Genomic DNA, 24,160 nt, shown 5'->3' with positions numbered 1-24,160 from the left:
ACCACCTGCTCAACTCTTCTCTGTTGTGTGTTTTTTAAAACATAACATATATACCCTTTTCATTCTAAGGATTTTACATCTAAACATTATGTGTAAATAGACAAGAATAATGTAAGTAATGAACCATAGAGAATGCTCTGGATGTCTGTGGATCCTGACACACTTTCTTAGGTGATGCTTTTAAGGTCCTTTGTTTGGGAAGTCAATCTGGTTGACTTTCTCTACTGGGTGCTAAACAGAGGAGTTTTAATTTTGGGTTGGCAGATGGCTGTTTTTGTGAGATTCTCAGCCACTCTTAGAGCTCACATTCCGATGAACTCTCCATCTAAGTGCCTTTGGAGCTGTGCTCTGCTTTGGTTTAAGAGGAAAGGGCTATTCCCCTTTTGCCTCCAGAAATACTTTCCCTATAGTTCGTGCAGCTGTTCAACGACTTTACAGATACTTCCATCACCTTCTCAGCTCCAACTTCTGAAAGTGCACCTCATCTCTCCTGATTATCCCCATTGACCCTTCTGCCTGCTCAAGAGATGCAGATGCTAAAGGATAATTTTGACCAAGGTTTAAATGAGTGTGTGTGGATAAAAGAGAGCTCAGTGAAGCTTCAGGCCTTGCACATGAAAGAAATATCACCCATCTAGGGCTTTAAACAAACAACAGAATGTCTTGATGCCTGAGTGGAAATGCAACACCAGAGCAAACCCCATTATAGAAACTCAATTTGCCATCTAAAAGGGTGACCACCCTTCCCTTTACAAGAGATTTAAGAGCCAATCTTTGTTCCTTTACCATTGTACTCTGTGCAGTACACACAGTTTAGCAAGAAAACCAGATTCATGGCTTCCAGGGTGCCTGAGGATATAAGGGTTGAAGAAGTTTGCTGGTTCTCCGTGGTCACTCCAGTGTTGTTGTATTGCTTTAATATCCCTAAACCTTGATGCTGTTCCAATATAGTCTTTTGTAAAGAGGGAATTGATTGGTGCTCAATGAAAACACTGAAAGTCCTTCATTTCAGGACTGTAAAAGAGACACACGACAAGGCACTACCCGAATCTTCTGCTTTTTTTTCTGTGCTGCTCATACACAGCCTCCACTCCCCAGTTAGTTAGTTATTGGGGTTCTTGCTGAAATTCATTCCTGTGTTCACCTATCAGTCAATACCAAGTCACCACTTAGCCTCAGTCATATTTTCTCTTTCCTGCTCTAGTTCTCCTGATCAGCATCTTCAACTTCTAAAGTCATGCAGGGGAATCTTAACCATACTATCACTAAGGTTAACCTCGATTTTAACACCAATATTTATGACAAGGGGACCATCACCTTAAGATGTTGGTTAAGGGTCGTGCTATGGCCTAAGCCAATGCAATGAAACACTTCCCAGTGCTTTGTCACACATTTTAGCCAAACAGCATTCACAGAGCTCTTTATGGTGACAGCTTCCTTCAACTTTGCCTCTAACCCCTCTAGCCTTGGTCCGTGAGGCCAGGTAGGATAGTAGACACCATTTCTTTTTCTTCATCATCATCCAATGGTCACAAATACTTATTCTGTGCCTTTCAAATAAAAACGGAAGCCCTCATGAAAGTCAATTCCAGCCACACCCAAACGTCTGAATTTTCTTTAAGTACAGCCAATTCCATCTGGACTGTGCTAGGAAAAAGAACACAAGTCATTACCTTTGCAGGATGACAGAATAGAACTGATAAGGGTCGTCACCATCTGTCCCAGTGGGATTGACTTTGTCTCCTCCCCTACCATAGCTATGGTCTTTTGCTCTTTTGTCCCTGGCCTGTCATCTTGGTTTCTTGAGATTTTACATTAATTCACAGCCTAAGCCCATAAGGAATTAAATGCAGGTCTTGTGTGATTTGGCCCCCACAACAGAGACTGGGCAGGCAGGCATCTATACGACTCTCTCTCCTTGAGACTTGGCTTTTGTTCTGTTGTTAATCTACCAGGAGTTCCCAACCACAGGCCACTGACCAGTACCAGTTAGGAACCAGGCTGCACAGCAGGTGGTGAGCAGCGAGCAAGCAAGCAAAGCTTCATCTGTATTGACAGCTGCTCCCCATTTCACTCATTACTACCTGAGCTCCGTCTCCTGTCATTTAAGCAGAGGCATTAGATTGTCATAGGAGTGTGAACCTCATGGTGAACTGCGTGTGTGAAGGATCTAGGTTACGCATTCCTTATGAGAACCCAATGCCTGATGATCTGTCACTGTCTCCCATCACCCCCAGATGGGACCATCTAGTTGCAGGAAAACAAGCTCAGGGGACCCACTGATTCTACATCATTGTGAATTGTATAATTATTTCATTAAATATTACAACTTAATAATATTAGAAATAAAGTGTGCAATAAATGTAATGCACTTAAATCATCCTGAAACCATCCCCTCCCTGATCCATGGAAAAGTTATCTTCCACAAAACCAGTCCCTGGTGCCAAAGAGGTTGGGGACTGCTGAGTCTACCACTCAGCACTGAGGCAACTAGTGAGGCCAAATGACCTGCTCGCTAACAAGGGATGGTCAAAGAAGCAGGATCAGTGCAGGACTCTCAGAAGGCCTCTTTCCATGAGAAAGTACATGGTATTCCCATATTTACACAGTGTTCCTTACTTAAATTCTGCCCTCCCTTTCAGACCCAATTAGATGTCCTTTTTTTCCCTTATGGCCTCCTTCCCTTCTCCTCTCACATTCATCCTAATATTGTGGATTTGCATTCTTGCTCCACAGTCCCCTGTGAAATCAGGTGACTGATTGATTTCACTATGTCGCCTCTATTAAGGTCCACATTTCTTGAGCATAAGCAAGGAGTCCTTAAACCACTGACCTCCTGCCTTGTTCTGTACTTCCTCCTGGTAGAGGCCTCATCATGCTACTGTTCAGTTCCAAGCCACACAGTTATCTTATGAGGCAGCATGCTCTTCTCCACCAGCAAGGCTCGGATAGGGTCTCTGTGGCCACCTGCAGAGAGAGATGTTGTGCAGAGAGTTTGTTCTTTCTGGTCCTCCTGGGCATGGGCCAAGAAGTGAGTGAAGCCTGGGACTAAGCCAGCCTGAGTAGCACCTACTCCTAGGATAGCAGCCCTAAGAGGTTCTGTGCCAAGAAAAGTGATGCCAGCAGTAAAACGCGGAGTGATGCTGAAGGACCCAGAGCCAGGTGTTTCATGAATAGGTTACCAAATGGGAAGGGCAGAACAGATGGAAAGTAGGATGAATATAGTAGGGGTAGGTGGAGAGAGTGGGATCTGATTTCATGAACTCAGTACATCTGCAGTGGCATTGTATCAGCACCTAAGTTGACTTGGTTCACTGAGGCAAGTGTGGCGTATTTTTAAAATCAGAGATCCACACCTGAAACATTCTTCCTTTAGTAGTAGGTAACATTTCTAACTCTAATAATCTGTAAGCCATCGAGTCAATATCCTCTTTGTGTGAATGTCCTATATATATTAATCTCATTATGATCAAGAGACATGAATAAGCCAATGGCTTCATCCATACCCTTCAATTGTTTTGCATCTTCTCAGCAAAGGAGCACTAGTTAAAGAGACGCATTCTTCAGCTCTTCATTTATTTGCCACTCTCAGCTAGGGCAAATTGGCCAACTGTTCTGGTCTTCAGATTCATTATCCACAAAAAGAAGGTCTTCCAAGAGAAGAGAAACTTTAATTCCAAATCTAAAGTCCGAAAAAAGGGCTACAACTTTCAATTTTCCTGTTTCACTTGCATATACTTTCCCTTCCCCAAGGAATCATACTGTATGGTACATATTAGCTAACATTTTTTTCTTGGCCTCCAAGTGTATTCCCCTGGTTCTCAATTGATGTTACAAGTTACTGAACTACTTCCCTAGCAGTACTGGCTCTTAATGTCATGGGGCTCTAGAATATGGAGGTCAGACAAAGCACAAAGGAGATGGTAGGAAAAGGGAGAGAACTTCAGAAATCTCTAGGTATGGAAATATCTCTTCAAGGTGAGAACAATGTTTAATTCAAAATGACAAATTTTTATTGTGGATTCCGCCAAACAGAGTCTGAAATAAGATAGATGTGTGAGTGGTTTATTCAGGAATGTGATGCTGAGGTGCAGGAGTGAGGGGTGGGTAACGTGAACTGGAAAGGAGGGAGAGTCAACCCAAGGATGCATCACTGAGTTGGTCACCACTGGAGCAAGTAGGTGCTTGACCTGTGGGACTATTTCAGAAGCTTTATAAAACGCCTTTTAGAACTGTTCACCTGGGGGGACAAAAAGAAAGTAATTTCCATTTCCCGCTGGTCAAGGGTTATGCCATAGGTGTTAATCCTCTAGCCGATTGGGATCATGCCTAATTGTTGAGGGGTTGCTACAGGCCCGCCATGCTGTGACATCAGGGAGCTTCATAGTATGGAGCAAGGTGAGATGCTCCTAGGTGATTTGTGGCTGAGGATTGATGAAGTCTTCAGGGAACTGGACACCAAAGCCTTGGGGGCATGAGAGGTGAAATAGGATTTGTGATAATATACAAGAGTTGTTAAATACATGTGTAACCCATGTTTGGGGTCTGCAAATTGAGTGACCTCAAATTCACTGCTTCTCACTGCCACTCCAAAATTGTAATGCCAGCTGATAATCTCACATGTGCTCTTGAACAAATCAGATCCACTGGGGATTCCCCTGCTCCTCCTGGGGACTACTGGTCCCTCTGAGCACTGTTACCTCTGCTGGCATCACTTCAGCTCCTGCTAAAAATTGCCAGCTTGCCCCTGGATGCTGTACTGCCTTTCAAATCCTTTCTCCTCTGCAACTTCAGTGCTTGGTCATTTAGCCAAACTTCTTATTGCCAACTCTTCCATTTTGATGAGTCCCTTCTCAAGAGGCTGTTCAGTCCCTCATGGAAATAGAGGTGAAGTCTCTAGGCACCCTGCTGGTGAACCAAACCTTAATTTAATGCCAGGGCTAAACCTACATAAATATTAGCTTGAACATCTACTGTAAACATAAAACAAATTGCAGGCTAAATGACTAGTAAATGGCCTTTCCTTATATTTCCACTAGAAATGGGATTAGCAACAAATGTTGTTTTATGTTTGTTATGAGCTCTGTTGGGGGAGGAATTTAAAATAGTTGGAGCTAGAAGTAGAACATAGAGAGAGGCAGAGACAGAGAGAGAATTTTGATGGTCAGCTGGAAGGCAAAAGAATTGTTCCTATATAAATAACTATGATTACTTCATGTCATTTTCATTGCCTTGGGGGAAAAATGGGGTATTCTTGTACTGGACCACATTCTTCAAGTTTCTCCCCCACCTGCCTTTAACTAAGCCATTGTACTTGAGTTTCTAACATTTTCCAGAGGAGGTATTTCAGTGACTTTTCATAATTTATCTAATGCTATTAACTGTGGTCACTATCCACAATTTCTTACAAATGATTACTCGAAAGCCCATGTTTTATCCGAAGCCCATTTCCTAGTCAAAACTCAATTGAGATAGAGAACAGCTGCTATCTGCTATGTACCCTGTGAACTTTATAAATATGCTTTGACTTATTAACTAGGTGGTTACTACTCCCTGCATCTCAATTTCTCATATTTTGGAAAGCTAGGGATCAGTTGTTCCAACGTCATTCCTTCTCAGGTGTAGCTAATCCCATTTCTAGTGGAAATATAAGGAAAGGCCATTCACTAGTCATTTAACCCGCAAAAGCTCCTCCTCTTGGTCCCTCTAGTTCTGCACTGAGTGTCCTAACGATACTGAGGACCTTTGGAGGTCCTCATCCAAAGGTCTTGCTGTATTCCTTGTTGGAAGATGTAAGTGAGATAGAGAAAGGACAGAGGCAGGGAGCCATGACGAGGCAACTTCAGGGCCAAGGAGAAACTGTCATGAAAAGAGTGACAGAATGGAGAATATTGGAGGATGAGCTACAGTTCCTAAGTAAGCTCGTTTCCTGTTTCTTCATAAAAACACTGACTGACTCCAGCTTAGCTGTTTTTGTCTGCTGATCCTGGTTGTTGAGCTTGTGGACACTGACAGACAGAAAGGGACCTGCTGGTGTCATTTTATGTGGTTTGATGTTTCCAAACAGAACAATCCTTATGCACTTTACATAAAACACAGAAGAGAGGTGGTAGAAATGAAAGGGCTAGAAATAGAAGTCTGTATAATAATAATACCAGCTGACATGCATTGAGCACTTACTTTAGGGCAGAATCTTGCTTACTTGCTCCCGTTATCGTATTAGTCTGGACCTTTTCAACTGCAAGTGATAGAACCCGATTCAAGCCAGCTTCCAATTTTTCTTGGCCTTGAATCCAGCTATGCCTTGATTTCCAGGTCCAGGTGATAATGTCAACTGGACTTGTCCTTACTCGCCTTCCTTAGACTTCGCTTTCCTCAGTTTTCCTCTCTCTTCTTAGAGGCTCTCTTAATGCCAAATTGGACACCAGTTAGTCCAGGCTTATGTCTCATCTGTATGGAAAAGTGGAGCTATTTCTTTGTATGGTTCTGACAAATTTCCCTGACAGGGTTTCATTGGCTATGATGGTGTCCTGAGTCCATCTCTGAGCCAACTGATGGTCATAGGTGTGTGACATTCAGTTGGCCAGGCCTGAGTCTCATGCCAGTCCGTGGGACTGAGAGGAGGAAAAAGTGGTGCTAGAGTGAGCCCCTACTCAAATCACAAAGTCTGAGAATGACAGGCCTGCTTCCCAATGCAAATTCACTTACAGAAGAAGCAGGAGAGGACATATTATTCAATTTGTCTAAGGTTGGAGACCAAGTTTTCAGAATCCATTTCCTCTATGGTACCAGAGTTAGCTAAAAGAGGCACTTGTGGGAGATTTGAGATTCTGACAGTTTCACAGAAGCCACTCCTCTCTAACCACTGTCACAGCCAGACAGTTATGGATGGATGCAGAGGCTCCCAGTTTGTTCCGAGTCCAGCTTGTCTCCTCCACTCTTGTCCCTGCCAAACAGCAGAACCCCAGGCCACCACCAATCACTTAGCTGTGGATCCACTGATGTGGTGGTGTCGGGATCCCCTCCCAAGCTTACCTTCAGTGGTCTCACTTCCACCGCTGTGTTGCTTGGTTTCTCCAATTCTCCTGTGAGCTTGAATGTGTCCAGCCTCACCACAGACTCAGGATGCAGACCGCATAGTGGCCAATCCTCCAGTACCCCCTTCATGCCTCCTTCTACATCTGTGCAAGCTCCAATTCTGAATAAAAATCCCTTACTCCCATAATGTTTACAGCAGCTCTGTTTCCCTAACCAAACCCTGACTGACAAGCTGGACAAGTAAAGGTGACATGTTCAGGATACCCACTGCCTCTATTTCATATAGGAGAAAGCAGAAACATGTTTCCCCAGAACTACAGGGCCAGGATTTAAACCCAGGCCTGTCTGACCCCAAAGCCCAAGGTCTTAGCTAGCAGCTACTCACCTGATGTGTACTTTTTCTTGTTTGCTACTAAATCATAGCAGATTCTACTCTCGCCTTTGAAGGGCCATAGAGGTATAGTAAGGCAGGTTCTTTTGGTTTTCTGAGAAGAAAAGAACACAAAACAAATAATTTTTAAAAGAAGAGACAATAGATTTAGATAACCCACTATTAAGTAGAACAAATGAACACATATATTCCACTGCTTGAGATTTGTGGAAAGAAGCCTGGGTGCCTCATGAGCTCTCATTGCCAGAATGAGCCTTGGTGTATGCCTTTTGGGGGTGTGCTTCCTTCCCTGGTGGTTCTGTCCATCTGTGGACCTCAGCCTGATTTCTGCATATCTAGCTGTCAGTGGGTGTCTCTAGAAGCTGGCCACGGCCACCCAGCCCAACCATTACACATTTTCTGTCCTGCGTGTACATGTTCCATTCACACTTGCTTCTCATACAGCTGGTTCAACATGTATCCCCCACCCCTGCTGTTTTGGGCTTAAAAACTGGGAAAAGGCAGTAACCTCCTTGCCTTAGACATGCTCATAAGGCCTGAGGTCATTGTGGGGTTTTCACCAAAGCGTTCAAAGTCTTATCAGAGTGAATAGAATTGTTACTTCAAATAATACTTAAATCATTTAGTTTTGGGAGATTTGAATGGCAAGAGAAGGAAATTAAAGTGTTCAGGTTAAAAAATTAAAAATGCAGATGGTTTTCGGAAACTATAAAGTAAGTGAATGAATGGAGTTAGATGTTGAAGAAACCCTCTGACATGTTGGCTCTAGGAGAACATAAATTCCACTACTAGAAGGTGGGCAGGGACTTGGTTCACTGTGTGCCTGTCCCATCAAGGTGCTCAAGGACAATGTTTGTGGAAGGAAGGGGTAAACTGAGTGAGGCTTGGACTCAGGAACTAAACAGAATTAAGAATAGGTAGAGAGGGTGTAAGGAACAGTGAGTAGCTAGGAGTTAGGATGTTCTTGGCAAAACAGTTCAGCCTAGTCAGAATAATGTAGCAAAACTACTGGCATATGGAAGGACTAGACTCTCACATCCTGATGCCCAGGCCTTGGCTAATTCAGGATGACCACAAGAATCTCACTTCTCTGAGTCTGCTTTTCTCTTCAATTAAATAAGATTGAATTAGTTGGTCCCTGAGAGTCTTTGAGTTATGTGATTAGATAGAGTTGAGGAAAACCCAGAAAAGACCAGTACCCAATATGGGTGTTGCCAGTGGCTTGGGGAGGTGAGAAGGAGGGCGTGGTACCTTTGCTGGGCTCCCATCTATCAACTCCATCCTGCCCACGCTCTTACCTTGCTCTCTACCCTCAAGGGCATAGGCTCTTTCTCTGCTTTCTGCTTTCCTCGTCTTTCTGAACCAGCTCTGCTCAGTACCCACATTTCCTGGCAGCATAGTTGGCAGGCACCCTTAGCACCTCTGAGCAGAGCAGATGAGGACAAAGGGGCATGGACCTCAACATGGGGCAGTGCTGTGCCAGGCCAGAGAGTCAGAGGGCAATTTATGCCCCAGCCAGAGCAAGGAGGTGGCACAGGCAAGCAGAATGCACTCCCTGGGTCCCTCTGGATGCCAAACAGCACTGGAAATTTTCACGAATGCTAAATTCACTTGCCACTTTACAGGAAACACTGAGCCTTGAGCCATCTTTCCTTCAGCAGTTCCAATTTGTTTTTCCAGTTGCCTTTTCCTTAGCCATCAGGACCATCTGCCCTTGGGCATGTGGGTCTAAATTGATGATCTTGTTAAATATCCAGAGACTCACACTCACACCTACACACGAGTGAAGTCACATGATAATCACCCACACTCCCCCATAGGCCAAAACACATTTGTGTACTTCCTGGCCTTGCCCCCCAAATAAATTTCTGGTCATTGAAATTTAGAAAGAACCAAAAAAACTAAAGCAGACTTTCTTACCATATGAATGCCTAAATTCAAGCCCCATCTTTTTTTTTTTTTTTTTTTTTTTGAGACACTGTTTGTTTCACCTTTGTTGCCCAGGCTGGAGTGCAATGGTGTGACCTTGACTCACCACAACCTCCACCTCCTGGGTTCAAGCAATTCTCCTGCCTCAGCCTCCTGAGTAGCTGAGATTACAGGCATATGCCACCATGCCTGGCTAAAGTTATGTATTTTTAGTAGAGACAGGTTTTCTCCATGTTGTTTAGGCTGGTCTTGAACTCCCGACCTCATGTGATCCACCCGCCTCAGCCTCTCAAATTGCTGGGATTACAGGCGTGAGCCACCACCACCCTCAGCCTTCAAAGCCCCATCTTCACCCAACTTTATCATTATTACTATTATCTTGTAAACTCGTTACAGTGTTGTAACGAGTTTACATCTTGTAAGCTCATTTTGGCATTTCAGATTTTATTTTTCAAGAATGTCAGAGGAATCCATTTATAGAATGAAATCACGTGGCAGAGATTAGAAAGACGTGTAGAAGTACCATTCTCTGGATTATCATTGCTGTTATTTATGGTTATCATCAGTGATGACAAATATAAAGATTGTGGGCAAACAAGAGGAGTGGTAGAAAGAATATTAGACTTAGATTAAGAAGCCCTGGTCCAAACCCTTATTACTAGCTCTGTGGCCTCAAAGAGATAGTGTAACCTCTTAGAATTTCAATTACCTCTTTGGTAAAACAGGAATAACAGAATGTACCTAAAGGCTATAAGGTTTAAAAGAAATAATTGAGGTAAATATATATGGCATATATAGATATTCAGTAACATTTGAATAAACTTTGATTAATCCGTGCTTATCCAGAGTTCATTAATCTGGAGGTTTTGAAAGCCTAACTAATCATATTTTCCTTCTTGGTGCTGTTTGATAACTATTGTTCAGAATGAAGTCTGTGAGGCATTGCAAGATTTTGGTGTGTTCCCTGAATAACCAAATAAAGATAAAACCATATGGTTTTTATGTTACGGGGATTACTGAGTTTCAATAAATTAGCATACAATAAAATAATTTTCAGGTGATGCAATGCTCAGATTTCAGATAACAAATGCAGCCATTGAAACCAGAATAATACAGTCTTACTGACACAATCATTTCCATGTAAGGAGCCACACCTGACAAACTCAGAAAAACAGCTCCTTTGTGAATTTTTTGTGGAACTCTAGCGTTGAGGAGCTGCCAGGGGGAAAAGAAATGCCCTTTTCAGTCCTCTTTAATTCCTTAGGCTCATATTCATCAAGATTCTGAACATTTATAGAAGGGGTACGCTTCTTCCCTCATTCTCTACCCTAGTCATTTTACTACCTAGAGGCTATTGAATGAGACATGACACAATTGTTTAGTTTTCTCTGAGACAGAAACTGGGATTTTCGTTGAGTTTAACACCCAACAATGTTTGTAGCCTTCGTTCTCCAGCCTCTCATTTAAAGTCATAACTAAAGGAATGTCTTGAGAGGATTTTGTCCCTGGCTGCAGAGGTTTCCGACCAGACAGCCAGTGAGGCACTCAGTGGCTTCATCCCTCCTCTCAAGTCTTCGTAGACATGGAAGGAGAGAGAAAATACTTTTCTCACTGCAGTTTTTCATTTTGGGGGATTGATATGGACATACCTTCCTTTAATAAACATGCATTGAGTCTAATTTCCCAGAAGATAGCACGATTTACCTAAAAGTTTTGAATTCTTAATCAATTCCTCTGTTTATAAAACATTATATTAGATTAAATTTTAAAGCAATACAAACTAGATACAATCAGGCATCTCAGAACTTTTAAATATTTACTAAATCTGACTTAGATCAATATCATTTTCCTGGACTTGAATAGTTGTTATAGTTCACCTCCCAACTTTGTAATTCTAGATCAACTATGTCATATATGAAAGAACTTAGACCTTCTGGGTGGAGCCAAGATGGCCAAATAGGAACAGCTCCGGTCTACAGCTCTCAGCGTGAGTGACACAGAAGACGGGTGATTTCTGTATTTCCATTTGAGGTACTGGGTTCATCTCACTAGGGAGTGCCAAACAGTGGGTGCAGGACAGTCGGTACAGCACACTGTGCACGAGCCGAAGCAGGGTGAGGCATTGCCTCACTCGGGAAGCGCAAGGGGTCAGGGAGTTCCCTTTCCTAGTCAAAGAAAGGGGTAACAGATGGCACCTGGAAAATCGTGTCAGTCCCACCCTAATACTGCACTTTTCCAATGGGCTTGGAAAACGGCACACCAGGAGATTGTGTTCCACACCTGGCTTGGAGGGTCCTATGCCCATGGAGTCTCACTGATTGCTAGCACAGCAGTCTGAGATCAAACTGCAAGGTGGCAGCGAGGCTGGGGGATGGGTGCCCACCATTGCCCAGGCTTGCTTAGGTAAACAAATCAGCCAGGAAGCTCGAACTGGGTGGAGCCCACCACAGCTCAAGGAGGTCTGCCTGCCTCTGTAGGCTCCACCTCTGTGGGCAGGGCACAGACAAACAAAAAGTCAGCAGGAACCTCTGCAGACTTAAATGTCCCTGTCTGACAGCTTTGAAGAGAGCAGTGGTTCTCCCAGCACACAGCTGGAGATCTGAGAACAGGCAGACTGCCTCCTAAAGTGGGTCCCTGACCCCTGAGCAGCCTAACTGGGAGGCACCCCCAAGTAGGGACAGACTGACACCTCACTCAGCCGGGTACTCCTCTGAGACAAAACTTCCAGAGGAACTATCAGACAGCTGAATTTGCGGTCTCACGAAAATCCGCTGTTCTGCAGCCACTGCTGCTGACACCCAGCCAAACAGGGTCTGGAGTGGACCTCTAGCAAACTCCAACAGACATGCAGCTGAGGGTCCTGTCTGGTAGAAGGAAAACTAACAAACAGAAAGGACATCCACACCAAAAACCCATCTGTACATCACCATCATCAAAGACCAAAAGTAGATAAAACCACAAAGATGGGGAAAAAACAGAGCAGAAAAACTGGAAACTCTAAAAAGCAGAGCACCTCTCCTCCTCCAAAGGAATGCAGTTCCTCACCAGCAACGGAACAAAGCTGGACGGAGAATGACTTTGACGGGTTGAGAGAAGAAGGCTTCAACGATCAAACTACTCCAAGCTACAGGAGGAAATTTGAAACAATGGCAAAGAAGTTAAAAACTTTGAAAAAAAATTAGACGAATGGATAACTAGAATAACCAATGCAGAGAAGGGCTTAAAGGAGCTGATGGAGCTGAAACCCAAGTTTCGAGAACTATGCAAAGATTGCAGAAGCCTCAGTAGCCGATGTGATCAACTGGAAAAAAGGGTATCAGTGATGGAAGATGAAATGAATGAAATGAAGCGAGAAGGGAAGTTTAGAGAAAAAAGAATAAAAAGAAATGAACAAAGCCTCCAAGAAATATGGGGCTATGTGAAAAGACCAAATCTACATCTGATTGGTGTACCTGAAAATGACAGGGAGAATGGAACCAAGTTGGAAAACACCCTGCAAGATATTAGGCAGGAGAACTTCCCCAATCCAGCAAGGCAGGCCAACATTCAGATTCAGGAAATACAGAGAACGCCACAAAGATACTCCTCGAGAAGAGCAACTCCAAGACACATAATTGTCAGATTCACCAAAGTGGAAATGAAGGAAAAAATGTTAAGGGCAGCCAGAGAGAAAGGTTGGGTTACCCACAAAGGGAAGCCCATCAGACTAACAGCTGATCTCTCAGCAGAAACTCTACAAGCCAGAAGACAGTGGGGACCAATATTCAACATTCTTAAAGAAAAGAAAGAATTTTCAACCCAGAATTTCATATCCAGCCAAACTAAGCTTCATAAGTGAAGGAGAAATAAAATACTTTACAGACAAGCAAATGCTGAGTGATTTTGTCAAGACCAGGCCTGCCCTAAAAGAACTCCTGAAGGAAGCACTAAACATGGAAAGGAACAACCAGTTCCAGCCACTACAAAAACATGCCAAATTGTAAAGACCATCAAGGCTAGGAAGAAACTGCATCAACTAATGAGCAAAATAACCAACTAACATCATAATGACAGGATCAAATTCACACATAACAATATTAACTTTAAATGTAAATGGGATAAATGCTCCAATTAAAAGACACAGACTGGCAAACTGCATAAGGAGTCAAGACCCATCAGTGTGCTATATTCCAGAAACCCATCTCACGTGCAGAGACACACATAGACTCAAAATAAAGGGATGGAGGAAGATCTATCAAGCAAATGGAAAACAAAAAAAAGCAGGGGTTCCAATCCTAGTCTCTGATAAAATAGACTTTAAACCAACAAAGATCAAAAGAGACAAAGAAGGCCATTACATAATGGTAATGGGATCAATTCAACAAGAAGAGCTAACTATCCTAAATATATATGCACCCAACACAGGAGCACGAAGATTCATAAAGCAAGTCCTGAGTGACCTACAAAGGGACTTAAACTCCCACCCAATAATAATGGGAGATTTTAAGACCCCACTGTCAACATTAGACAGATCAATGAGACAGAAAGTTAACAAGGATATCCAGGAATTGAACTCAGCTCTACACAAAGTGGACCTAATAGACATCAACAGAACTCTCCACCCCAAATCAACAGAATATACATTTTTTTCAGCACCACAACACACCTATTCCAAAATTGACCACATAGTTGGAAGTAAAGCTCTCCTCAGCAAATGTAAAAGAACAGAAATTATAACAAACTGTCTCTCAGACCACAGTGCAATCAAACTAGAGCTCAGGATTAAGAAACTCACTCAAAACAGCTCAACTACATGGAAACTGAACCACCTGCTCCTGAATGACTACTGGGTACATAATGAAATGAAGGCAGAAATAAAGATGTTCTTTGAAACCAACGAGAACAAAGACACAACATACCAGAATCTCTGAGACACATTCAAAGCAGTGTGTAGAGGGAAATTTATAGCACTAAATGCCCACCAGAGAAAGCAGGAAAGATCCAAAATTGACACCCTAACATCACAATTAAAAGAACTAGAAAAGCAAGAGCAAACACATTCAAAAGCTAGCAGAAGGCTAGAAATAACTAAAATCAGAGCAGAACTGAAGGAAATAGAGACACAAAAAACCCTTCAAATAATTAGTGAATCCAGGAGCTGGTTTTTTGAAAAGATCAATGAAACTGATAGACCACTAGCAAGACTAATAAAGAAGAAAAGAGAGAAGAATCAAATAGATGCAATAAAAAATGAAAAAGGGGTTATCACCACTGATCCCACAGAAATACAATCTACCATCAGAGAATACTACAAACACCTCTACGCAAATAAACTAGAAAATCTAGACGAAATGGATAAATTCCTTGAGAAATACACCCTCCCAAGACTAAACCAGGAAGAAGTTGAATCTCTGAATAGACCAATAACAGGTTCTGAAATTGTGGCAATAATCAATAGCTTACCAACCAAAAAGAGTCCAGGACCTGATGGATTCACAGCCGAATTCTGCCAGAGGTACAAGGAGGAACTGGTACCATTCCTTCTGAAACTCTTCCAATTAATAGAAAAAGAGGGAATCCTCCCTAACACATTTTATGAGGCCAGCATCGTCCTGATACCAAAGCCTGGCAGAGACACAACCAAAAAAGAGAATTTCAGACCAATATCCTTGATGAACATTGATGCAAAAATCCTCAATAAAATACTGGCAAACCGAATCCAGCAGCACATCAAGAAGCTTATACACCATGATCAAGTGGGTTTCATCCCTGGGATGCAAGGCTGGTTCAACATATGCAAATCAATAAATGTAATCCAGCATATAAACAGAACCAAAGACAAAAACCACATGATTATCTCAATAGATGCAGAAAAGGCCTTTGACAAAATTCAACAACCCTTCATGCTAAAAACTCTCAAGAAATTAGGTATTGATGGGATGTATCTCAAAATAATAAGAGCTATCTATGACAAACCCACAGCCAATATCATACTGAATGGGCAAAAACTGGAAGCATTCCCTTTGAAAACTGGCACAAGACAGGGATGCCCTCTCTCACCACTCCTATTCAACATAGTGCTGGAAGTTCTGGCCAGGGCAATCAGGCAGGAGCGGGAAATAAAGGGTATTCAATTATGAAAAGAGGAAGTCAAATTGTCCCTGTTTGCAGATGACATGATTGTATATCTAGAAAACCCCATCATCTCAGCCCAAAATCTCCTTAAGCTGATTAGCAACTTCAGCAAAGTCTCAGGATACAAAATCAATGTACAAAAATCACAAGCATTCTTGTACACCAATCACAGACAAACAGAGAGCCAAATCATGAGTGAACTCCCATTCACAATTGCTTCAAAGAGAATAAAATACCTAGGAATCCAACTTACAAGGGATGTGAAGGACCTCTTCAAGGAGAACTAAAAACCACTGCTCAATGAAATAAAAGAGGATACAAACAAATGGAAGAACATTCCATGCTCATGGGTTGGAAGAATCAATATCGTGAAAATGGCCATACTGCCCAAGGTAATTTATAGATTCAATGCCATCCCCATCAAGCTACCAATGACTTTCTTCACAGAACTGGAAAAAACTACTTTAAAGTTCATATGGAACCAAAAAAGAGCCCGCATCACCAAGTCAATCCTAAGCCAAAAGAACAAAGCTGGAGGCATCAGGCTACCTGACTTCAAACTATACTACAAGGCTACAGTAACCAAAACAGCATGGTACTGGTACCACAACAGAGACATAGATCAATGGAACAGAACAGAGCCCTCAGAAATAATGCCACATATCTACAACTATCTGATCTTTGACAAACCTGACAAAAACAAGAAATGGGGAAGGATTCCCTATTTAATAAATGGTGCTGGGAAAACTGGCTAGCCATATGTAGAAAGCTGAAACTGGATCCCTTCCTTACACCTTATACAAAAATTCATTCAAGATGGATTAAAGACTTACATGTTAGACCTAAAACCATAAAAACCCTAGAAGAAAACCTAGGCAATACCATTCAGGACATAGGCATGGGCAAGGACTTCATGTCTAAAACACAAAAAGCAATGGCAACAAAAGCCAAAATTGACAAATGGGATCTCATTAAACTAAAGAGCTTCTGCACAGCAAAAGAAACTACCATCAGAGTGAACAGGCAACCTACAAAATGGGAGAAAATTTTCACAACCTACTCATCTGACAAAGGGCTAATATCCAGAATCTACAATGAACTCAAACAAATTTACAAGAAAAAAACAACCCATCAAAAAGTGATTGAAGGTATGAACAGACACTTCTCAAAAGAAGACATTTATGCAGCCAAAAAACACATGAAAAAATGCTCATCATCACTGGCCATCAGAGAAATGCAAATCAAAACCACAATGAGATACCATCTCACACCAGTTAGAATGGCCATCATTAAAAAGTCAGGAAACAACAGGTGCTGGAGAGGATGTGGAGAAATAGGAACACTTTTACACTGTTGGTGGGACTGTAAACTAGTTCAACCATTGTGGAAGTCAGTGTGGCGATTCCTCAGGGATCTAGAACTAGAAATACCATTTGACCCAGCCATCCCATTACTGGGTATATACCCAAAGGACTATAAATCATGCTGCTCTAAAGACACATGCACACGTATGTTTATTGCGGCACTATTCACAATAGCAAAGACTTGGAACCAACCCAAATGTCCAACAACGATAGACTGGATTAAGAAAATGTGGCACATATACACCATGGAATACTATGCAGCCATAAAAAATGATGAGTTCATGTCCTTTGTAGGGACATGGATAAAACTGGAAACCATCATTCTCAGTAAACTATTGCAAGGACAAAAAACCAAACACCGCATGTTCTCACTCATAGGTGGGAATTGAACAATGAGAACTCATGGACACAGGAAGGGGAACATCACACTCCGGGGACTGTTGTGGGGTGGGGGGAGGGGGGAGGGACAGCATTAGGAGATATTCCTAATGCTAAATGACGAGTTAATGAGTAGAGCAAACCAACATGGCATATGGATACATATGTAACAAACCTGCACATTGTGCACATGTACCCTAAAACCTAAAATATAATAATAAAGAAAAAAAAAGAAAATAGAAAAAAAAAAAAACTTAGACCTTCTAAGGTTGGGACTCAATAATATCATCCCTTGTAGTTCTTGTAGTTAAAAATAAACAACTTGCAAATCCATATTGTGTTATCTAGTCTGAGAATCTTAATCTTTTACTTGGAGAATATAGCCAACATTTAATGTAATTACTAATATAATCATGGATCAGATTGCAATCATGTATATATCTGACCTTCTATTGTTTGTTTGCTCTTTGGCTCACCTGTTTTCCTGTATCTTTTTTTAATCCTTTTTTTTGACTTATAATGGATTAATAACATATTTTTATTATTCCATTTTTTCTTCTATGAACATTTTTTAAACTATATTTTAGGGATTATCATGGAGATTATGACATGTAGCCTTGATTTATTATGGTCAAAACAGACTATCACTTTTACCACTTTCTCCACAGTGCTAGAACCTTTTAATTCTACTTACTTCCCTTTGCAATGCATTACATTTGTCGTCAATTTTAGTTTTAAATATATAGTTGAACCTTGGACAATGAAGGGACTAGAGACACTGATACCTTGTGCAGCCAAAAATCTGTGTATGATTTTTGACTTCCCAGAAACTTAACTACTAATAGCTCACTGTTGACTGGAAGCAGTACCAATAATATAAACAGTTTATTAACACATATTTTGTATGCTATGTGTTATATACTGTGTTATTCCAATACAGTAAGCTAGGGAAAAGGAAATGTTATTAAGAAAATTCTGGCCGGGTGCAGTGGCTCACACCTGTAATCCCAGCACTTTGGGAGGCCAAGGCGGGTAGATCACGAGGTCATGAGATCGAGACCATCCTGGCTAACACGGTGAAACCCCATCTCTACTAAAAATACAAAAAATTAGCCAGGCACAGTGGTGGGTGCCTGTAGACCCAGCTACTCGGGAGGCTGAGGCAGGAGAATGGCATGAACCCAGGAGGCAGAGCATGCAGTGAGCCAAGATTGCACCACTGCACTCCAGCCTGGGCGACAGAGCGAAACTGTCTTGGGAAAAAAAAAAAAATTCTAAGGAAAAGAAAATATATTTACTATTCGTTAAGTGGAAGTGGATCATCATGAAGTTCTTCATCCTCATCACCTTTGCATTGAATAGGCTAAGGAAGAGGAGGAAGAGAAAGGGTTGGTCTTGCTGTCTCAAGAGTGGCAGAGGCAGAGGAAAATCCATGTATAAGTGAATTTTCACAGTTCAAACCTGTGTTGTTTAAGGGTCAACTGTATTTGAAATGACAAAATACTGCAATTATTGTTTTGAAGAATCAGTATTAATTTATATTTGCCCACATAGTTATCTTTTCCAGTGTTTTTTATTCTTACCTACATTTTCATGTTTTCTTCTGGAATGATTTTTTTTTTCTAAAGAATATTTTTTGGTCTTTCCTGTAGAGCATGCTTGGTCATGACAAATTCTACTATTTCTTTTCCTGAAAAATATTTTTCTTTCAGTTTGAAGTGTCTTTGCCCTGGGTATAGAATTATGTTTGGTATTTCCTTCTTTCAGTACTTTAACTATGTCCTCTGTCTCCTTGTTCCATTTTCTCCTGGCTTCCATCATTTCTATTGAGAAGTCAGTTATAATTCTTATTGTTGCTGTTTTAAGAATACTTGTCTTTTTTTCTCTGGATGCTATTGATATGTTCTCTCTGCTCCTGTTTTTTCAGCTGTTTGGCCATCATGTGCTTGGATACACTTTGGTTTGTATTTGTCTTGTTTGGGTTTCATTAAGCTTTGTAAATCTATGTGATCATCACCAGCTTTTGAAAATTCTCAGTCATTATGTCTTCCAATATTGCTTCTGAGCCATTTCCTCTTTCTGCTTTTTCTACAATGTGAATCATATATATGTTAGGCTTTTGTACATGTTCTGCATGCCTCTTACAGTTTTTTGTTCCTTTTTACCTTTTTCCCCTCTCCATACCTCAGTTTGGAGACAGCAAAATACTTGGATCAAAAACACGTTAACTGTTGCTAAGTCCATTTAACGAGTTCCTAATTTCAAACATTGTACATTTTCTTTACAGAATATCTGTTTAATGCTGTTTGTAAAAAGATTCAAACTGCAAACTAAATTTATCCATACTTTAATCTCTTCTGTCTACCTTTTCCTTTGTTTTCTTGAAAATATTAATTGTACTTATTTTAGAATCCTGATCTTCTAACTCCAATATCTGAATTATTTCTGGGTCTGCCTCTGTTGTAGAATGTACATTGCATATAAAAGAACCAGAGATGCTCCCGATGAGATGAACTTCTATACCAAGAGTGGTCCCCTTTGTTCTGTTAGGCAGAAAGGGAAAGGGTCAGTCATTAATTACTTCAATATAATCAGGAATTGAACTAAGCCTGGGCTGGGTTTCAATTGTAAAACCCAGTTCTACCATAAAAATACTACCATAAAAATAAGGGTTGGGTAAAACTATCTGACAAATTATAGAATACTTTTGAAGGTTCTAAACTAGATTGCATGAGGTCTTATTTATAGCTTATAATTTTACTAAATAAAACCATCCTTAGATGAACAAGTTACAGATGCTGATGCAATAAAGAAAAGAAGGTAACATGATTGTATACATTAATAGCATGATTTCATTCCTTTGATTTTCTTCTGTTTGCCAGGTATGGCTCTTAAGTTTGTGATTGAGAGCATTAGTCCTGAAAATGGTGGGAGATTCAGTCCTTACCTTCACAGATTGTCAGTATAGCTCTTTAGCCTTACTTTCCACACAAATTCTAAATTTGGGAAATGTCTTCAGGTAGACCCCCTGCTCTTATGGGTTTTTCTTAGCACCATGTGTAAAGTTTTATGCTTTAAAGATTTCTATCTAGTTCATTCAGCTTTCTTACACACCCAAAACTAGCTAAGTGTCCCACATGGCCATGCCTTTGAAGTCTTGTAAGTTTTCTAATGGGTAACTTTAAGTCTGTGTGACTGCCAAAAGCTTTGCCTGTTTCTCTTTACTTCTACAGGTGCCCTATGTGTTAGATAAGGCAATTTTCATCCCACATCTAAAATTGTCAAATGCTCCCAAATGGGAAAAAAAAATGACATGTTCATCAGATCACCTTGAAATGGTTTTCCTTCTGTAGCTTTGGTTTTTCCAGTTCTCATTGCTTCTCAAAGATCTCTGATTCTTCAAAATTGTGACTTTTTTGAGTAATTTGTATGGGCTTGTCTGACTGTGGCCGTGGGAACAATAATCTATTACATCCTGCCCAAAAGGTGAAACCATAATTTTTTGAAAAATGTTCTGATTGGTTGACTCTGGTCAGTATAAATTTTTTTTTTTTTTTTTCTAGACAGGGTCTCTCTCGCTCTATCACCCAGGCTGGAGTGCTGTCTTGGCTCACCGCAACCTCCATCTCCCAGGATCAAGCAATTCTCTGGCCTCAGCCTCCCCAGTAGCTGGGACTACAGGCATGCATCACTAAGCCTGGCTAATTTTTGTGTTTTTTTGGTAGAGACAGGGTTTTGCCATGTTGGTGAGGCTGGTCTCGAACTCCTGGCCTCAAGTGATCCACCTGTCTCAACCTCCCAAAGTGCTGGAAATACAAGGGTAAGCCATCACACCCAGTCAATAATTCTTATTATAATTAAGCATTCATATGTTGACTTTAACATACACATGTTGACTTGCAACTCTTTTGGACTTTTAATCTATGTTAGACCTGTAACAGATACTGTATATGGGGCAAACTGTATAACTCAAACTCGTATGTAGTGTTTTCCATATTGAATCTGCATCCCTGCACCTTGATACTTCAGAAAAATGAGTGTTGTGTAAAACTATCTGACAAATTATAGAATACTTTTGAGACTGTATTCTGGTCTGTCTTATTTTTAGCTTATAATTTTACTAAGTAAAACCATCCTTAGATGAACACGTTGCAGATGATGATGCAATAAAGAAAAGAAGGTATACATTGATACATTGTATACATTGATAATATTGTTTCATTGTTACAAATCAGAGGTGACCTCGTTAGATCTAGCCCTCAGTTAATATGGAAAACAAGTTCAAAACCAACATTATCATAATTGGCTACAAGTTCCAAGTTTCCACTTGTTTCTATCAACTTTCAAGTGAAGAGTAAATTATTTAATTTTGAGATTTGAGGGAGAATATTTTGGCATTATTTCAACCTAATAGATTCCCTAGGAACTGGGATACCCCACATTGGTCATTAAATAGTAGTAGTGTTAAAGTTTTCATTATGGTTTTTTTTTAGCAGACAGGTTGAGCAACTGGTTGGAATATTTTTCAATTCTAAATAATCTTGTGCAAAAGCTTCATAAGAAGCACTTTGATAAATCAGATGAGACCTCTTGTATGCCGGAATCTGTCCCAAAGTCCCTAGTATAGAAACCTCTGGTTTGCAGATGGCAGGCAAAAGACCTGGGGGAAGCTACTCAACTTTATCTTTCTATCAGGATTTGGAGCTTAGAGGCCTGCTCTCAAAAACTTTTGCAAACACCAACTAACTACTCACCAATGAATGCAACTTTGAACTGTTTGCTATTCAAAATCTAACAAAAGCTTGGCTGACAAGGGAGATTCTAAATTCTATGTTTCGTTCAAGTTTGCTTAGCTGAAAGAATGGGCATTCTGAAGCTGTCTTTTTTATTTGTTTAGTTAATAATAATTATGTCACTTTTGCTTTGTAATGCCAAGAAACCCAGGAGTAAATTTGAACTCTTTTATTATATTTATGTTGGCCTTTGTACATCAGTTTTCTTCTTTGTCATGGTCTAGATTTTCTACTTTTCTATTTGTCTTTGTTCTTATTTGGTCTTTATTTTATTGTTTATATTTGTGCTGTAGGCTACCTCAAGTTCTTCTGAGCATCAGATAGCATATAAATACATACATAAGCTAAATGTAAATTTTCTTGAATCTATGGTGTCTCCGTATCTCTGTGATCCCAGTATGTTTTGAATGTTATTCAAATGGTACAAGTATCTATTTATCCTAATCTGAACTCTAGTAGAAAATGCCTGAAAATTCCCCTTTGAATGATCAAGAAGAGATTCTACAATTTTGTGAACTTCTAGCTCTCCCAATTCTTCTTTCTCTATTTCTGCCAGAATTAGTTGTTATGGGAACTGTGGTTTTGGGTTGTTTATAACTACAGCATACTTGGCCTAATCCTATTTAATACAGCCACCAAATTTATACAAATCAAAACTGTAGCCATGATAGATCTGGTGAACTGAAATAGAGATTCGGGATTATCATGATTAGGGAATTACAAATAGGGCTCAATTTGCAGGAGGGTCTCTTTCAGTAGCCGCAGAAGGGGAATGGAAAATAAAAGTAATAGTCCAGAATCTGTTAGATGCTAATCTCCTAAGAATCTAAAAGATGAGATTGACCAGATATAGAAAGAGAGGATTCCAGCAGAAATTAAAGATGCTTTTGATTGAAGCATCTTCCATAATGAAATCTGGACTATAAGGAGTGATCCTTGGAAACCAGATGCCAAAGTTTACCCGGAATAAACATAAGGACAAACTTCCCATTTCTGTGCAAGAACCAACAGCAGAGTAAGGAAGGGAGCACCACAGTGGCCTCACAGAGGATCAGGGAAGATACCTGCAACAGCAGATATAGCAGATATGGGGAAACTCTTCCCTTGAAAGAATTGTGGGCAACACTTTGCCATGAGGAGACTGAAGCAGAAAGGGACTGGTTTCTGAGCACAAGTGAAACACCACCTATGTCTCATGGGATACTACTTGGGATTGCTCTGAGAAGAGGCTGCGCTCTGGCATCAGCAGCAGGTGTGAAGTCAGAGTGATGTTACTAATGTCATTGGTAAAGTTTAGGTTGAAGACACCTTTCCCTCCAGGGTTTTTGCCAATCAAATATACACAGAAATACTTGAGTCAAATGGGATCAAAACACCAGCTTTGTTATCCAGATGATAAATCTTCCTGGAAAACTGGTTTGGGGACATACATCAAATGGGAGGTCAAAATTGGGATTCTTAATTACTTACCCTTAGAACTGAACTAATTGGCCCCCAGTATGACATGTCTACCCCACTTTCTTACCCGGACACTGGTGGAAAAGCAAAAACAGAAAGAGGGAGGATTTCCTGGCTTGTCCACTTAACATGTAGATACTGCCAGAGTAAAGTGAGTCCTCTACAAATCAGGAAAGAGTTCATTTCTCTATGGGCCAAGGCAGTCGCTTGGTTAGAAAAAGAGAAAGCTTCCTTTGTGTATGAGCCACTGGCTGGTGGGCCCTCATAACATCTGGCATATGATTAGACAAAGGCAAGTCTTTTACACAAAGTATTTACAGGCCATATCTATGGGGACAGTGGCTATAGGGTATTTACTAAGTCAAGAGGGTGGTAGCTAGCCTAACCATGAGCAATTACACAAGGGTGCTGATACGGACAGGAGACCAAAATACTGGGTAGAAGAGGGTGGTTCCCAGCAAAGTCCCCACCCTCAAGCCTGAAGACCCATGGCACTAAATGAGGACAGGCATTCCTGTTTTCATGACCAAAAAGTTACCTTTTGGCCTGCCATGCCCCCTATTATGCACTCATATAAACCCCGAAGCCTGGGCTCCAGAAGCAGACCAGCAAACCAGCAGCCCAGCAGGTGGACAGCCCAACGATGCGGCAGAGAAAGAAGGAAGAGGAGGAACATCTGAACACCGAGAGGAGTT

The 24,160-nt window shown here is 41.0% G+C and overlaps 2 long non-coding RNA genes across 3 annotated transcripts in view; one reads left to right on the top strand and one right to left on the bottom strand.

The window, feature by feature from the left end:
* The window catches only part of LOC129488413 (uncharacterized), a 41,045-nt gene that overhangs the window by 9,078 nt on the left and 7,807 nt on the right, over positions 1–24,160 (top strand). The window contains exon 2 of one of the 2 annotated variants that reach the window (XR_008659658.2): positions 11,257–11,389. The exons of the other annotated variant lie outside the window; for it this stretch is intronic. This is a non-coding gene — a long non-coding RNA (uncharacterized lncRNA). The remainder of the gene's footprint in view (positions 1–11,256; positions 11,390–24,160) is intronic. 2 annotated transcript variants of the gene reach the window in all.
* LOC134737372 (uncharacterized) overlaps positions 7,427–24,160 on the bottom strand; it is a 31,551-nt gene continuing 14,817 nt past the window's right edge. Inside the window, exon 5 of the long non-coding RNA XR_010122227.1 lies at positions 7,427–7,523. This is a non-coding gene — a long non-coding RNA (uncharacterized lncRNA). The remainder of the gene's footprint in view (positions 7,524–24,160) is intronic.

Source organism: Symphalangus syndactylus, chromosome 8 (assembly GCF_028878055.3).
Source record: "Symphalangus syndactylus isolate Jambi chromosome 8, NHGRI_mSymSyn1-v2.1_pri, whole genome shotgun sequence".
Taxonomy (NCBI): domain Eukaryota; kingdom Metazoa; phylum Chordata; class Mammalia; order Primates; family Hylobatidae; genus Symphalangus; species Symphalangus syndactylus.
This window is presented reverse-complemented; position numbering and strand designations above follow the sequence as displayed.